The sequence below is a fragment of the Agelaius tricolor genome, unplaced genomic scaffold (genome assembly GCF_023055355.1).
Source record: "Agelaius tricolor isolate 1412-34295 unplaced genomic scaffold, bAgeTri1.0.p SCAF_7, whole genome shotgun sequence".
Classification (NCBI taxonomy): domain Eukaryota; kingdom Metazoa; phylum Chordata; class Aves; order Passeriformes; family Icteridae; genus Agelaius; species Agelaius tricolor.
This window is the reverse complement of record NW_027269267.1, coordinates 5,504,705-5,514,343: the sequence shown is the minus strand read 5'-3', so window position 1 is coordinate 5,514,343 and position 9,639 is coordinate 5,504,705. Positions and strand designations below refer to the sequence as shown.

Below are 9,639 nucleotides of genomic sequence, written 5' to 3'. Positions count from 1 at the left end.
AGCAGCGGCTCGTTTGAGGTATCAAAGGCTGGAGGGGGCAGGGTACGCTTATCGCTGATTATCTCTGACTGTTCAGGTGCAAGCGCCGACTTCTTGGTGCTCTGCTAAGCATCGAGCCCGGTACATTTGCATAATTTGTGTTGTTGGGTGTTTGCTTTCCAAGATTGTTTTTACAGGACAGCTGATGAAGGGGTGGGGATGTGAGTGAGGGGTGGGCAGCAGCTTGTGTGTGTGGCTGCCCCTTTGATCCAAGTGCCTTAACAGCATTCTTGGAGCTGTTTTCTCTAGGAAGAGATAATTACTGTGATCCAGGTGTTCCTATGGGACAAACCCGTGTGTAATGACAAAGGTCTGCAGAATATTGTTTTCCCAAGCACTGTAGGGCTCTTCTAGCTCTGCACTTCCATGACTGCACGTGTAGTTAAGCCTGGAGGAAAAAAAAAATAGTTCTGCTCTGGTTGAGCAGCCAGGCAAAGTGGGGAGAAAGGCAGCAGGGAGCAATGGAGTCTCCCTGCCTCCTTGTTTTTCAGGGAAAAGCCTTTAGTTTGCCAGGCTGAGCCCTGCTGTGCTTTTGCCAGCACCTGGCTTCATTTCAAGTCTTGCTACCTATTCAGCTGAATATTGGATGTGTTTCAGATCCTTCTCACTGTCTTCCTGGAGCTGTCTGGGATTCTGGCCAGGCACAGGGAGGCAGGAAGGGAGCTGCTCCCACTGCAGGCTCTGCACCAGCCTGCTCCCGGGCCTGGGGGCTGGGGCAAGAGCCAAGGGGAACCATTGCTCCTCCCTTCTCTGCCACCCATTTCCTTGAGAGCTAATGCTGCTCCTGTCCTAGAGAGAAATGAGAGAGAACCTCACAGATCAAAACAGTCCTGCATCTTCCATCATCCTTTTTCCTTCCTCTCCAGTGAACATGCAAAATGTTTGCTCTTGTGTTGTAGGAAAAAAGTCCTGGAGAGAGGAATTGATAAAGGGACTCTAGCAGGACGTGAAGAACTGATTTCTGGACAAAGCACCAGTGGAGAGTGAGCAGCCAGCCCTCACTACCTTGGGGATTGCATGCAACATTAATTATTGCAGTGCTGGACTGGAGATGGGCAAGGGAAATTCCAAAGTCCCACCAGAATCTCCCCGAGTAACAGTCTCGTTAATGTCTGGGCCATTTTTTCATTCTGCAAGGGTTTAACTTGTTATATTTTACCCTTTCATGACCACAACAAAGATACATTTAATTGCCTTCCTTGCTCAGTCTCCAAGCAGGCCAGCCTTTGGTCTTTTGGACAGCCCTGGGATTCTCAAGCACATGTGTGGTGGCAGCTGTTACACCTCACCAAAAAACATCTTCAGCAAAGGGAATAGACCTGCGGTGCAGAGCAAGCAGCAAATATATTATTTCCCCTTGTAGTACTTGCAGCTGATTTGAGCAAGGTTTCTGACAGTCTGTTTTCCCTTCTCTGACAATTTCACTTCTTTCACTCTTCACTCCTGGCCTGTATTTCTCTCTACAACTTCTCGTGTTCCCCAGGCCACGTCACACATGGGCCACGTCACTCCAGGTGGGACAAGCTCCCTCCCCAGAGCACATGGGTGCTGGGAGTGCCCTGTGTCCTGCAGCCTGGAACCCTGTTTGCTTAACCCTGTATGATGTTTGCTTTTTACACAACAGCAGGGCCTTGTTGACTCACATTGAGCCTACCTGGCACTGGAGTCATCCCTTCCACTCCACACAATTCCTGGCCAGGTAATGGCCACTCAAGATTATTCCTCTTGCCTGGCTGCAAAATTTAGCACTTGCCCTTATCAGCCACCTTCCTATTTTACTTTCTTTTCTGATTTCTCCTGTCTGCCAAAGATCATTTTGAAATATGATTCTGTCCAAATTGTGGCTTATTCCATGCAGTTAAAATAAGGAGTGATTCTTTTTGGGCTGTGTTCTCCTCCCTTTGCATAAAACCATTTCCATGAACTTGGGCAATAGGCTTATGCTCTCTCTTCCCAAAGGGGTTCTGGGTACCACCAAAGCTCCATTGGTTCTTTTGGTGACTTCAGTCGCTGTTCACAAAAAGCCTTCTTCCACTTGATCTCCTCCTTGAGTGATCTTACCACAACAGCATTCACCTTTTTCTCCCCCTCTCTTTGATCACTGACTGTGCTTCTCCAAGGGGTTCCTCTTCTTGACCTTTCAGTCTTCAGCATGTCTACTCATCACTGATACAAGAAACATCATTCTCTGTTGGCCATTCCTAAACAAGCTGTTTATTTCCATGCTAATATTCCAGCTGCTGTCACTTCACTGCTAGGCTGATCAGATCATAATTTTGCTCTTATACCAACCCTTACAGCATCTCCTCTTGTCCCTTGCAAGAGTAAAAACCCCAATCACTGCCAGATCTCAGGAAATGGATTAAGTGGCTCTCCTTATGAAATTAGTGCTGATTTATGGGAATTATTCTCAAAGCTGGGATGAGGAGTAATCTGTGTCCCAGTGATTGGGCAAAGCCCTAATGCAGCAAATTAGTGCTGTGTATTCATTCCCAGACACCATGATTGATTTTAATGGCTTTAATGCCATTGGCACAGTGTGGGTTGGTGTTGCTGTGGAGATCTTTTAAAGCAGCTTATTATATACACCAAAACTCCCTTTCCAGAAGAGCATGTAGTGACAGGACAATGGGGAATGGCTTTAAGCCGGAAGAGGGCAGGATTAGATTGGATATTAGGAAGAAATTGTTCCCTGTGAGGGTGGTGAGGCCCTGGCACAGATTGCCCACAGAAGCTGTGGCTGCTCCATCCCTGGAAGTGTTCAAGGTCAGGCTGTTGGGGCTCTGAGCAACCTGGGACAGTGGAAGGTGTCCCTGCATGTCCCCTCCCAGGAAGGGAGGTTGGAACTAAGACTTTCTTTAAGGTCCCTTCCAACCCAAACAATTCTTCACCTGGCTGCTGCCTTGGTGAAGGAAATTGAATCTTGAGTGCAGAGCTGTGCTGCAATTAAAAATCCCTCCAATTTGCCTCACACTTTATGTTTAGATAGATTCCAACACACTTGGAGCTGTCACTTGGTCTTACAAGTTTCTCTGAGGTGTCTGTCTTACATCTCTCAGGATCTGGCACGTCAATCTGTGCTGGCAATTCCACACCTCGACACCCATCTGCTGAAGCTGCAGTGGTTGCTGCAAGGCTGGCACTTCTCCAGGCACAGCAGCTGACTCAGGGCCTCTTCTCCAGTGTCAGAACCCAGGACATCCCTCTGGCTGTCCTGGACTGCCAAGACCCTGCCAGGGGCTCAGAGACCCGGGCACAGAGCCCAAAATACCTGTGGGTTTGATTATGACCCGTGGAACAAGTTACCAACCTTAGATGAAGATCTACAAGGCATGGCAGTTAAGTAGAATAATAGTAAATTTATCATGGGGTGAAAAAGTAGATTTTGGGGTTTTCTAGAATGGGGGTTCAGGGAGCAAGATGGAGGGATCTGGGCATGTCCAGCCTTTCTCCTTCTTCTTCTTCTTGGCCTCCATCTTCTGGGTGATGCTGGCACTTTTAGATTGGTTTAAAGTAGAAGCTCACTGTCTAACATAGGTGATAGGTATTGGAAAGTAATTGTAAATATTGTACATGTAGTTTTTAGTATAAAAAGATAACACTGCCCTGGGGGCAGGCAGAGTGCCTCTGACTGTCCTGCTGGACGGACCTCAGCTGGACAGGAGAAAATATTTTATAGATAAGGAACAATAAACAACCTTGAGACTGAGAACTGAAGAGCTCTGACTCCTTCTTTGAGCACTGGGCTTGGAAAAGAGACTTTGGAACTCATCTCAGGGTCACTGTGAGCAGCGAGAGGCCCCGAGACTCCAGTCCCTCCTGAGAGGCATGAAAGGTGTGGATATCCCTCCTTGGCTACTCCAGTAGTTTTGCATAAGAAGCGTTCACAGAAGTGATACAAAGCTTCTGTGTAATTAACAATCTGTTTAAACCACTAAAAAGCTGTACACAGCTCTGTGAAAAACACATGTTAAAGGCAAAAGAAACCCCAAAACTCTCTTTTTTTTTCCATTCCAGCCAGCAAAGAGGTAACACCTCCTGCTGTTGCAAGCAAAACTGAGCTTCAGAGAAAAGATTGTCTGAGCTTCAGAGAAAAGATTTGGATTCTTGAAGGATCTCAGAGAAAAACCTATGTTGAGTGAAGTGCCTTTTAAATGCCACAACAGTATTTACTGATGGCTCCAGGAAAACACACAAATAACATGACATGACCAAACAACTAAAATATAGGAATCGGACATTCAAACAGTTGAAGGTTCTCCTCAAATTGTCAAATCAGCAGCAGTAGTTAGAGCATTTCAGCTGTTTCAGGAGCCTTTCAATCTGATTACAGATTCTGCTGATGCAGCTAATGTAGTTAAAAGAATAGATGGATCAGTCTTAAAAGATGTTAAGATATCCTCAACCAGAAAATCTCAAATTAACAAACCAAAACCACTACAGCTACAACTGGAGTTTGTCAGTGCTTGCACTCCTTCTGTTCCAAATATTGATGGATTTTTGCATCACTTCACCTCGTGTGTGCCCTGGCATTCTCTGAGACCCAAATCAAAGGCCAGGCCTCCTTAACATCACCATTTTCACACTCTGTGCCATCCCATAATCTATCTGCACCAGATAAATTGTGTCTGCAAGCCACAATCTTATTCCACATGTTTTTCCAACTGATGTTTTACCAGTGGGGCTAATGGTTACTTGTGCCAATGTCACTTTATAGCATATTTCAGATGTAGTTAACTAAGCAAACTATGATTTAGAGTAAATAGTTGTTCTGTTTAAGAACACTATTTTCTAGTAAACTCTTCTGTAGTAAAATTAGAATATGGAGGATAGGGAAAAAACAGTGTCATTTCGATCAGAAATTGTATTTTGATGATCCTTGTGGGTCCCTTAAACTCAGAATTTTCTGTGACTCTGTCATTCTGTAATTTGTCATTGATGTGGATGTTTCTCTGCAGGTTGTGAATTTTTAACAATGTAATGAGACAGCTGCTTCAGTGTCTCTATTTATGGCAAATATAAAATATCTGGCTCTTCTATTGATTTGTTTTTAGTTGCTCAGTATTTTCCCTGCATTTTTTTTCATAAAATTCACCCCACATTCTTATCATGCTCCATTTCCTTACCAGAGAGACAAACCCTCGACTTTTTAATGCTGAAACTGGTCCCTCAGCTTTAGATCAGTCACATCCAGTTGGAAAGTCTTTTCTGTCACTTTTACCACTTGATTAAAACATCCTATTTCTTATTTTTCCTATTTCTACAGCATGCAATATTCTCCAAATAGCTCCATATAATATATACCATGTGCAGATGGAGACATGCAGCTGTCTCAACTCCTTCCATGGCCTGAACCACAAGGAACACTTCAGGGTGAATCTCATGTCCTAAAATAAACTACCTTGAACTGCTTTTCTCTGTATTGGTACTTTTTATAGATACAGAAGAAATTGCTGCTTGGACTTTGCAGAGCCACAGGCTGCATTCTTGAGGACCTTCTCTTTGGTAAGGCCTTTCAGTATCTTCTGCTTTCATGCAAGGATTTCTGTGGGTTTTTTTGGTTTTTTGTTTAATTTTCTGCATAATCTAGAGCAACTTTTTAAGAATTACTCTGAGATAATTGGCATGGAGTATATTAAATTTACCTGCACCCTGTGTTCTACACCATCAAGCCCTGTTCACAACAGTGAGGATGGAGCTGTTGTGACACTGAATAACTCATGGTCACATTCTCACAATGGCCTTAGGCTGAAGGAAGGTAGGGTTTCAATACATACTTGGAAGAAATTCTTTGCTGTGAGGGTGGTGAGGATCTGGCACAGGTTTCCTGAAGGTGTGGCTGCCCCTGGATCCCTGGGAGTGTGTAAGACCAGGCTGGATGTGGCTCTGGTCAATCTGGAAGGTGTCCCTGCCCATGACAGGGGGTTGGAACAGGATGGTCATTCACTCCCTTCCAACCCAAACCATTCTATGATTCAGCAGGCTCCCTGCCCTGAGATGGGCATTTCTAGGGCTGCCTGCTCCTCTCTCCCATCCTGCTGACCTGGGCAATGCCTGCACAGCCCCAAGGCCTTTTTAGGGGAGCAGCTGATTGCTGCCCCAGCATTAAGCCCCTCACAGAACCCCCAGCTGCTGTGAGAATTCTCCCCAAACCAGGCAAGCAGCCACTACCACAGGCTGTGTGATGGTGTTCACAGGGGCCTTAGGATGTGGGAAGAGATGAGAATGTTGACTCCATGGTTCAGAAGGCTGATTTATTATTTTACGATATATATTACATTAAAACTATACTAAAAGAAGAGAAGAAAGGATTTCATCAGATGGCTGGCTAAGAGGAGAAAAAGAAATTATAACAAAGGCTTGTGACTGAGCAAGACAGTCCGGACAGCTGGACTGTGATTGGCCATTGATTAGAAACAACCCCATGAGACCAATCCCAGATGCACCTGTTGCATTCCACAGCAGCAGATAACCATTGGTTACATTTTGTTCCTGAGGCCTCTCAGCTTCTCAGGAGAAAACGTCCTAAGGAAAGGATTTTTCATAAAACATGTCTGTGACACAGGCTGTGCTCGGGAGCCTCTGGCAGCCACATCTCTGTCCCCACTATGGCCCTGCCCTTGGGGACACGAGGACAACATCTTCCAAGGTGCCCTGGCAGAGCCCTTTCTCCAGGGTCACAGGATCAATTAGGTTGGAAAACACCTCTGAGGTCATCAAGCCCAACCTTTGAGTGATGCCCACCATGTCAACTAGACCATGGCACTGACACATCCAGTCTCTTCAGGGACAGTGGCTCCACCATGCCCTAGGCAGCCATTCCAATGTCTCGTCCCCTGTTGTGAAGAACCTCTTCCTAATGTCCAACCTGAACCTCCCCTGGTGCAGCTCCAGGCCATTTTCTCTTGTCCAGTTGCTGTTTGCCTGGGAGAAGAGGCTGACTCCCACCTGGCTACAACCTGCCAGGGAGCTGTAGAGAGTGACAAGACCATCCCTGAGCCTCCTTTTCTACAGGCTAAACACCCCCAGCTCCCTCAGCCACTCCTCCTGCTCCAGACTCTTCACCACATCCCTCACCCTTCTCTGGACACGCTCCATCACCCCACTGTCCTCCCTGAACTGAGGTGACCAGAACTGGACACAGTCTTTGGAGGCCCTGTGGGTAAACCCTGGGTGTTCCCCCAGACATTGCCAGATATGGCCGGACATCCCCGGACATAGCCAGATACTGTCAGGACATCCCCGGACTTCGCTGGATATCCCCGGACACTGTCAGACATCCCTGGACATTGCCGGACATCACTGGACATCGCTGGACATTGGCGGACACTATCGGACATCCCCACATCCCTGGACATTGCCGGAATTCGCCGGACATTGCCGGACATCCCCACATCCCTGGACATCCCCGGACATTGCCGGACATCCCCACATCCCTGGACATCGCCGGACATTGCCGGACATCCCCACATCCCTGGATCCCTGGACACTGTCGGACATCCCCGGACATCGCCGGGCGCTCCGGCCCCGCGCACCGCGCTCCCATTGGCTGGCTCGGAGTCGCCAACGCCCCCGCGCTGACCAATCAGCGCTGGCCGCGCCTCTCCCGCCCCTCTGAGGAGCGGCGGGGAGGGGCCGGGGCGCGACGGGGGCGGGGCCAGGGCGCGCGGGGGGCGGGGCCCAGGCTCGCGGGCTCCTCTTAAACTCCGCGCATCTTCCGCACCTTCATCTTCCTCTTCCTCCTCATCACCATCATCCTCCTCATCCTCCTCACAGGCTCCATCCCCGCCGTCCCCACAGCGGCGGTGTCCTGCGCAGGGTCCGGATCGCGCGGGTGAGGTGGCGGCCGGAGCGGAGGTCAGGGCAGGGCAGGGCGGGTCCGGCGCATCCCGGTGGCCGCAGGTTGCATCATCCGCGGGAGCGGGATCGGGGGGGCGAGAGCCGGGGGTGGCCGTGCCTCTCATCCCGGAGGGGATGGATGGGGCATGGAGGGCTGCAGCGGAGTGCGCGCAGAGGCTGTGGATGCTCCCTGGGTGAGGATATTCCAGAACCATCTGGATGCCATCCCGTGCCATGTGCTCCGGGACGGCTCTGCTGGAACAGGGAGCTCGGACCAGGTGCAGCACTGTGGTCCCTTCCATCCTGAACCATCTGTGGTTCTGTGCTGCGTTTCTCTTTCGGTTTTGCAGTGGAGGAAGAGGCAGCTGCGGGCGAGGGGAGCCCCAGAGCCGCCCCGGGCGGTGCTGGCTCCGCTGCGGGGGCCCGGGACGGTGCCAGGGAGCGCCTCCTCCGAGCCCGGAGCAGGGATGGGCTCTCCGCTCTTCCTGCAGGCTCTCAGGATGACTTGGTGCCTTTTGGGTCTCTCTCGGGGTTTGGCACCTGGTCTTGGCTCACTGCCCATTGTTCTCGTGGGTGCCATGAGGTTCTCCCGCAAGGTGTCTTTGGCGAGTCTGGCTGGACCGTGAATCTTATTTTTTACATTTAATTTCATATATTCCCCCTCCCCAGCTGGGAGGGATCTGAACTTGGCTAGGACCCGAGGGAGCTGTTCAGCAGCGGTCATTTGTTCATCCATATTTATCTATAATACACCGAGAAAACTTTCCCTTCCCAATATATTAATAACGCTCCCGGTGTCTCGGAGCAGCTGTAACTTGTAAGACGAGTGATTCTCCTGCTTCTGGTTGAGTATCCAGTCTGCCGTGTATCTCTGTGCTCCCAGAGCCTCTGGCCACGGAGGTTTTGGAGTGCTGGGCCCCGTTCCAGCGGGGTTGCTCACTCTGCTCACCCTTGCCAGGGCTTTGTTTGCTGGTCTCAGGTGGTTCCGCAACGCTTGCGCTGTGGAGAGGCGGAAAAACACCGAGCGTAGAGGCAGGGGAACGTGGGGATCCTGTGTGGGAGAGGAAAGGTGTTCCCGGGGAGCTGGGACCTGCTCAGAGCCTGCTGCTTCTCTCCTGTGGTTGGATCACCACCGATGAGGTGGGGTCTGGGTGCCACTGTGGTCTAGGGGCACTTGCACTGAGCATCCTTCTCCAGAGCAGCTGGCGGCCCTTGGTGCCCTGCCGTGCCCTGCGTGTGTTACCCAGCTTCCCTGAAGAGGAGGAGAAGGTTAGAAGCAGAGCCTGCTGCTAACAAGGTGGTGGCAGCCAGGGGCAGGAGTGACCCATGTCCTGCAATGTGCAGGCTCAGGGACTGAGCTGGCACTGGCAGCAGGGCAGCCTGCCAGGGTGGCTGGCATGGGCTGGCCCCTGGCTGCTGGCCTGGGCATCCTGCTAAAAGCACAGGAGCCAGGCACACGGCAGTGCAGTGCTCTGGGGATCCTGCTAAAAGCACAGGAGCCAGGCACACAGCAGTGATGTGCTCTGGGGATCCTGCTAAAAGCACAGGAGCCAGGCACACAGCAGTGATGTGCTCTGGGCATCCTGCTAAAAGCACAGGAGCCAGGCACACAGCAGTGATGTGCTCTGGGGATCCTGCTAAAAACACAGGAGCCAGGCACACAGCAGTGCAGTGCTCTGGGGATCCTGCTAAAAGCACAGGAGCCAGGCACACAGCAGTGCAGTGCTCTGGGGATCCTGCTAAAAGCACAGGAGCCAGGCA

General features: G+C 50.2%; 1 protein-coding gene across 2 annotated transcripts in view; it reads left to right on the top strand.

Moving 5' to 3' along the window:
* Positions 1-7,714: 7,714 nt before the first annotated feature.
* LOC139591543 (cystathionine beta-synthase-like protein) overlaps positions 7,715-9,639 on the top strand; it is a 28,734-nt gene continuing 26,809 nt past the window's right edge. Inside the window, exon 1 of one of the 2 annotated variants that reach the window (XM_071430223.1) lies at positions 7,715-7,873. The gene's annotated coding sequence lies outside the window, so the exon portion shown is untranslated. Of the gene's footprint in view, positions 7,897-9,639 lie in introns of both variants that reach the window. The other variant, XM_071430224.1, reaches the window with a different exon arrangement.